We start from the raw sequence: 8,931 nt of genomic DNA on the forward strand, positions 1-8,931 counted from the left end.
AGGAGAAGCAGATTGTGGTTTTGTTGGTTGTAAAAGTGTGTTGATGTTTGTGATCGTCTGTGAGTTGGGTCACATGTTGTATCGGAGGCAGCTAAGGGTATCTGAAAGAGAGGAGTCCCAAAATAATTCAATCAACGAGCGATGACCGGTGTAAACGCCATTCATAAAAGACACATTTAACGTCAACAGACGCACCAACACTGCACAACGTCACTGGCCATCCCACACACCCCAAACAGACAGAATTAAATATACACACATGTATATTTACACACACACACATACACTCATCACTTCCCACCTTGTCTACTGCAACCTCTTTCATAACAGTCATCCTGGTTTGTCTAACTGAACGCGTTATTGTTATACTCCCTTGGCATTTGTTTTATTCTGACTAATATGCTGTTAGAGAGGGCTTTCTATAAACCCTTGGAAACATGTATAATATACAACGCTTTCCAGGAAGGGTGGGGTTAAACATATCAAGTAGTCTCACGTGTTTTCCTTCCCGTGTCGTCGGGGTAAAAGCCGTTGTAAAGCGTACTTTTATCTAATGTGTACCCTGGCATTATAGTTTTCCTGAGACCTTTTGTGTAATATAAAAAAAAAAAACCACCACATTCTAAAATACACAAAAACAATCGCATTCCCGGGATCCGTCGTGGAACCTTCACCCACACGGACAGATTAAACGGCTGCTCCGGCGTCCGTACGTCAGAGACCTCGCCGTCTGCCAGCCCTGACGACTTACACCGCGTGAGGTCGCGATTATTACAGGGGCTACCGCTGCTAAACGGCATCAGATATAGACCTGCAGAAAAATACGTCGTCAATTCATGTGGACAAAGGACAAAGAGACGATGTCCAGCAGTCATTACCTAGAACAATCGCAGATAGAATGCGAAGAGTCGCCCATGTTCTAGAGCTTTAGAACAAGGTCTGGACCCAGACTTACACCCTGATCCAGTAACTCTAGAATCCTTCACTGTAAATACAATAAATTGGTCCGAACGTTACTTTTCGGAGGCTGAGCAGGCAGCCTGGATATCAAACCTCTTTCCTTCACATGCTCAGATCTGCCTCTCCACATTACTGTCGTGAGATTCAGCGTTTCAACCCCCCCAGCCTCGTCTGACAGTTTAATTCTACGCTCACCAAGAAAGGACAAGAAAGAACATTTTTTAGACGATCGTGGAAGACCGATGATAGACAGAAGAGGAGAGGACTTGTTTTTCTGGTAGGACCATCTCTCCATGGGATTCTCCGGCAGACCAGTTCCTCTTGGAGAAGACAAATCCATGTAACCATTCCACCAGATCATCCAAGAAACAAATGACTTCACGAACTGCAACAAAACGGAGTCCCTAGACACCTTCAGTAGAATAAGACAGGTCGTCTAGGTTTGGGACATTGAAGATGACATCATCTTGGGTTTACATCACCATTATTCTTCCTTCATCATGTACAGAGTTGGAGAAGTGTAGAATTTAGTCAATCATAGTAATTAGCTACACTCAGGTCCACCAACAAAAACATCTAACCAAGTCCTCTCTGTGAACGTGTTAAAGACTCGAGGCCAAATCCGATTCATCCCCCCACGCATGTCACCGGGCCGCACACTCCAGCCACATCATTTCACCGGCGGATTTCAGCGTGTAAGAGGATTTTCCACCCACGTCCGACTTTGTCTTAAACATAAGAATCAGTTTTAGGACCAGGGGGGCCAAGAGCAGCAACTTAATCCAACGAGTAAACCCTCACCAATAACATCATTTTAGAATACTGCCCTTAATAATGTCCACAAACCCCCCTTTACAAGGGGATGACTAGCCTCCATTCCCACGGAAATTCCCAAAATATACTACTTTGGACAGAAGCAATGAACCAGAGTCTTTAGGATTGGAAGATCATGCAACTCGCTTGGCCAAAACACAACCATCGGGGAAGGGAAGGATGAGGAGGTCCAATCTACTACAGAAACAGAACCACCAGTAGAACTACTAAAAGATATTAGTACGAGTGAAAGGGGCATCACGGCCTCTAGGACCACTCACAATTTGCACGGCTTTGCCCTCTCTGGAGGCATTTCAGAGTATGATGTTTGTTTAACGTGCTTTCTTTTGGGGCATAGAACACGCTAATATCACGCTAATAATGCAGATGAGATAATGTTGGATTTAAAAAAGAAAAAGGTTCGTCAAAAAAATAATTCAAGACATAATATACAACAAAAGCCAAACCCCAAAGTTTTGAGTCTACATCCGGCGTGCGGCCAGAAAGCTATAGGGGTGGCCTATCTAATCGCAACAAAGTAACATCTTCTGGAAAATAATAACGATAAACATTCATCACGTTCTGAATACACAGACGTCGTTATCATCAGATCCATTTCAAGGCATTCTATCTGAACACCGTGGAGGTCTCAGCAGGGCTAGAAGGGGTCTTCATAAAACCTTAATAAATGGTCGAAATTTCCATGGCCTTTGAAAGCGAATACAATGTATCAAACGTAACAAGTTTTGCCGTGAGGTTTGATATATCACATATAGGATACATATATCACAAATATATATATCACATATAGCATATATATATATATATATATATGATATATGTATGCTATATCATATATATCACATATAGGATACATATATATATATATATCATATATATATCACATATAGGATACATATATCTATCACATATAGGATACATATATATATCACATATATATATATATATATCACATATAGGATACATATATATATATCTCACATATAGGATGCATATATATATATATCTCACATATAGGATGCATATATCACACACATATATATATATATCTTAGTTCCCGTATAGCAATGTGTGAGGGCTGATAACGGTCTGATATCAGGGGATGAGAGAGAATGCCCGCTCCCCCGGAGTGACGATCTAATATCACATTGGATGGATGGCAGGGCCTGGATGTGCGGTCTCTCCCTGCCAGCAGCTGTCTCGTTTTAGACACGCACTAGCAGATAAGAAGAATGAGTCACCGCGAATAAACAGGGCCCAGGCCGGAAGCAGAATAACACAATTATAAATATAATCAGACAGCAGGCGAATGGCGGGATGGGGCACGGCGCGCATGGAACAGCAGACGCTCTGCTCCAAAACATACAAACACAGCCTGCGAAGGATGAGCCACAGCACGGAACGGGGAACGGGCGGAATACAAATCATATAGACTGGGTATTGCATTTGGGATTTAAAGCCGTAGCCATTGTGCGATATCTCAGGATAAATGGGTGGTCCACGTGCGAGGAGCAAGACGGGGGACCATCAAGCCCAATGGCCCATTAATGAGGTGGGGGTCTGAACTCGGTCCTACTTGTTTTATATCATTCATTCCATTTGAGGGGGCATTAGAGACGGGGGGGTCTGGGGTCCTTCCCTGCAGGTCATTATATCGGGGGGCACCACGGAGGTTATTGGGTCGTGTAGACAAGAGGTGGGTAACCCAGATGCAGAGGTTTACCCAACTCCCCGTGCAGGGCATTATAAATGGAACTCATGTTTGCGCTGTAAGAGGGTAAATGCAGAATCCCGCCAAACCTTGGGTCGGCTCCAAATGGATACGAGTCACAAAGCCGGCGATGGCAACGACCCAAACGGCCCCGTTCCAGGCATGAAACCACAATCCTCCTGAGGAATAAACTGAGATTCATGCGAGAGTTAAAAGAATGAGGAAAGGTAAAGACAGGTTAGATCAGATGTTTGCAAAGACTCAGCGCCAGAGGAGAAACTGCGACGTGAAGATCACGGGATGTGGAGGCACGCTGGTAGTTCGGTACGACAGTAATACTGCAGAGGAGTTTAGCAGCCAATACTGCACCGATGGCTCCTTTGTGTCTGGTTTGCCTTTGAGTGTTAGAATTGGTTCCCGTTCTCAGTAGTCCCTTCATGGTATAATATGCCGGAAGAGGAGACCGAGATGGTAGATACATGGAACAGCTTCCCAGCAGTGGTAGAGGCTTACACAGTGAGTGGGATAGACATATGGCTCCTGAAGACGAGGCCAAGGACTGATTAAGGTTTGAGTCTTTAAAGCAGGGTAAACGGGCGGACTAGAAGGGTGGGCCGAAAGGGTCTAAAGTGGTGGCAATGGTGTATTTGTAGGATAAACCACCACTCTCACTTTTTAGGCGCCGTGCGTTGCTTTAAAAATAGGTTTTTACACAGAAAAGTAAAAGATCCCTTCATTGCGTTCTGAGGGTCGGCAGCAGACTGCAGCCCCCCCCCCCCCCGGCATCGGGGGGGTTTCATTTCCGAGGAGTGCTTACATTAGCTGAAGCCGAGCAGAGCATTTGGGAATTTCCCATCAGTTATTTTTTTTCCTCCCCAGAGTATCCACAGACGTCTTGCATTTTATCCCCACTCCTGATTGTTTACATCTTAATACAAACTTGAGCGTCTCCCTGTAAAGATTAGGTTAATCCTTAAGGCTTTAGCCTTCTGCCTAATGCAAGCGGGTCATTCACCGCCCCCCCCCCCCGTTTGCCGCCGACCACATGTTATGGGAGACTCTAGAACCCTTCCATACAATGTATCAAAAAGTGAGAAAAAGACTCAACCCACGATGGAGTGTGGAGTGACAAAGCCTGAGTGGGAGGGGGGGGGGATTTGATGGGAAAACGAGTGTGAAAACGAGAGCGAGCGGAGAGAGGCAAAAAAGAGCAGTCCCGCTTGGCACAGAAAACATAATCGGCAAATGCCATCTGTATTACGCCGCGAAATATACCACCGAGCTATAAACAGAACTTATCTGCCGGTTACAAGCCAGGATATGAAAGGAGGACACGAGAAGGGAAGCCGGCGGCGTATCAGGCTGCCGCAGGCTATAATTCCTATCAGGGCTGGATGAACTAAATGCAGCGAAGGAAGACGGCTGCCCATCTGTTGAAGGAAACGTTCAGAAAGTTATATAGTATACAGGGTAGGAAGTAAGCAGCTGAACCTGATGCAATGTGTGATGTAATAAAACGAACAGATGACTCAAGGAACTAGAGGAATGTGAATAGGGGGGAGTTTACCCCGATAGGCTGGGGTTAGAGAAAGTACAAGGAGGAAATGTTCAGCTGGCCAGGTGGGGGATACATCATCTTACGCAGGGTATAACCCCGATACAAAATATTTGGCAACCCCTGCCCTCTCGTTTACCCAGGTCTTGAGTTATGATGTCATAGCCTGGCACCCCCACCGAAGCCTTGGCCAGCACAGAACTGTGGTGGAGAGTTTTGGCAAACGGGTGAGTCCGGCAGGCTGCGCAGGTCTTCTTCTAGAGGAGTCGTGAAAAAAATGCTCCGAACTGTAAGACAAGGAAATTACCGGATTTAAACTTAATTGTCATCCTTACCAACCTCTCCCGCGTTACATAATTACTCTCATTTCACATGCAAATGAACGGCTGCCCTGGAGATTACCGCAGGGTTCAGCAAATTGTACAGTAGATGCGGAGAGGCGTGGGTGCCGCGTGTCACCTTCCGGATGATGTAAAGCTTTGCTTCATCATGTATAGATCGACCCCTGTGGCCTGTGACACGCCGGCCCCTGCAAACACACAATCTCGAGTCGAAACACGGTCGGCGCTCCAAAAAACCACTTCTGCTGGCCTTCTGAGAATCAGAGGAGTTGGGGCTTTGGAGATCTGTTAAAGAAGAACCCCAAGAGCTGACACTTCACAAGAGACTACAGTATTGGAATCTTGTGCTTGTTTGGGACCATTCTGCCAATTATTGGATTTAAGAGAAAGTTAGACACGTGGCCAAATAACGTAACGACCCCGTGGCCGAGGCAGCCCACGGCTATCAACTGAACCCCGTGCCGCTCCAGAATCCGGGAGGAATTTAAAGCTCTATAATGTCACCCCTTTGGACCCGTCATGTATGTCATTCCTTCCCAACATACAGAGCTGATCAATACATATGTTGAGCGGGAGATAGATTGCAATCGTTGGCATCCTAGAACCGACACACACGCTAACACAACAGGAAAAAAACGGAGTCCAACAGACCCCACGGGGATTCTTATGATGGGGTTTGTGGCGGAGACATTTAAATAACGTCTGCGGGGTCAGAGATGATCCAGAAGTGGTCTCCATGGGCTGCTTGGGGCCTCGTCATTCTAGAACACAGAAAGCCAGCCAACTTCTCACCTCTCCGAGCCATAATCTGCTGGCTGAGCAGAATAGGAGTGTCTGTTTAGCTCTTAAACGAAGCGCCCAAAACCCGGCTACTATACGACTGTAAAGTAAAAAGATGCTAAACTTACAGGAAGAACGGAATGCACAGAAATCCAAACAATCCCACGAAAAGGCTGGGTGAGAACCCCGGACCCAGCATTGTTACCGGCGAATTACAGCATGTCCTGCCCCGGACAATCACAATGCCTCCTGCCTGGCAAAGGGTGCAGCGAGCCGTGACGCAATATATAATATACACACTTATTAACCCCATGCGAACCAACAGAGAAGTGACAGATCTCAAATATCCGTACAGGAGATGACAACAAACGTCTTATTATCCATTCACAGATACACTATATATAAATATATATATATATATGTATAGACACACACACATTATATATATATTTATATATACATACATATCCTCTCTATATATATAAACATATATATATACACACATATCCTCTCTCTATATATATATAAACATATATATATATATATATATATATATACACACATATCCTCTCTCTATATATATAAACATATATATATATATATATACACACATATCCTCTCTCTATATATATAAACATATATATATATATATATATATATATACACACACACATATCCTCTCTCTATATATATAAACATATATATATATATATATATATATATATATATACACATATCCTCTCTCTATATATATAAACATATATATATATATATATATATATATATACACACACACATATCCTCTCTCTATATATATAAACATATATATATATATATACATACATACATTCCTTTTTTCTATTCTGCATTGCTCGGAATATTATTCCAATACCCTAAGACATTTAAGATTAAAAGACATTAAAAAGGGGATTAACATTCTCAAAAGAACATTAGAATATAAGCCTGACGTCTCCTACCCGCAGTGATCGGTCGTAATCCCTTTTTTTTTTTTATCATTATTTTTATTTTATTGGGGTTTTTTTTATTAAACTATTTTCTATTCGTAAGAAAAATGTAATGCAACATAAATAGGTCACGCTAGCCGATGCCCAGCTGCACATGCGGTGCTTGCCTCAAGCCTCACAGCGTGATCACGGCAGAAAGAGGGTTAAAGCACAGACGCTGCCGAGAAGGAGAAAAAAAAAATCTCATTAATGGGTGGAATGCATCAAAATTTGGTTAAAAAAAAAAGAAAAAGAAAAAAGCCAAATGGAAGTCTATGCCTCCCCTCCCAAAGAAATGTAAAAAAAAAATTACATAAAAAAAATGAATGTTATGAATATAAAATAAAATGTGGCTCTGTTTTAACCCTTTCACCAAGTCTGACACCCTCTTCTCTTCTCTCAAAGGGTTAAAACGCATCCAATCAACACTAGCCAACCAGCCAAAGGGTTAAAGGCCTATTGATGTTTCTTGTTGCAGATGCTGACTTCCCAAAGTAACAAAAAAATCAAAGCGAAAACAAATTCCTTGCGTTTACACAACAAACGCGCACTGCAGGCACCCCAACCCTCGGCGAGGGTACCCCTGAGCCCATTAACCCCTTCAGTGCCACGCGCTACAACCATTACCACTCTAGGCTCTTCATTTTACTCTCTTAATAACCAAGAAATCTGAATTACAATCACAATTAACTCTTTAATATTCGGATTTTACAAACTGGATTTATATAGCGCCGGCATATTCCACAGCGGTGCTCAATGGGTACACAGGACAAGTAGAGCACAACATAACAATTTGGACTTTACAAAGGTAAGGAAAGAATGGGTATACTCTCCTTAGCAAAGGAGCTTACAATCCCCGTGATATAACAGAAACACGGAGTACAGATCAGAATGGGTATACTCTGCTTAGCAAAGGAGCTTACAATCTATAAACACACCAGTGCGAGACGAGACACCCACCTATCTGGTGCCCAAAATGTCAGCGTGACACATACTCAGTAACATCATACGCGGTGCCTGGAACATCTGCCTGTTCTCGTTATACGCAATCATGGATTTTTATTACCGTTTGTGAACGTTAATGGAAGATATAGAAATATAGATTTTTATTTATTGGGATATAATACCTGATATAGTCCACATTCCTCTAAATACGGACGTGTTCATTTTTATACGTTATAATATACATCAAAGTTAGGTTTCTAACTACTCCGAGCTTTTTTTAGGGAAATGTATCATTTTACTATAGATATGGCGGGTCGGCGATGTCATTTATTTTCGCTCCGGTGCTGAATGAATTAAATAGGAGGTTATTCAATGAAATCTATATAAAAAAGTTCACCTGAGGGCAGGTAAGTGACATCCAATCAGACCCCATCCATGCCGTATGTAAACACACATATGAGAACATATAATGCACACACTTCCTGCTGCTGGGTGACGCAGACACAGATACCCCTAGATCTTATGGGGTGGCTCTACTAGAGGAAGCTATTATCAGTAAGAGCTGTTCAGGTATTTTGCCAATGCCTGTGCCCACAATGAGGGGTTTAAAGGGACTAGCAAAGCACTCAGCCATGTAACAGCTGTTTGCATGCCCTCTCTGATCTACCAGCGGGATCTGGAGGCAAACGTGCCCCATCCAGGGCAAAGTGGCATCACCTTCCTGCCCCACAGCACCCCCTTACCTGCTGATCACAGACTCCGGCACTGCTCCCTGGTCATGCTCCGATCCCCGCTCTCAGT

Source organism: Sceloporus occidentalis, unplaced genomic scaffold (assembly GCF_023333645.1).
Source record: "Sceloporus occidentalis isolate IW3139 unplaced genomic scaffold, rSceOcc1.0.p SCAF_29, whole genome shotgun sequence".
NCBI lineage: Eukaryota > Metazoa > Chordata > Lepidosauria > Squamata > Phrynosomatidae > Sceloporus > Sceloporus occidentalis.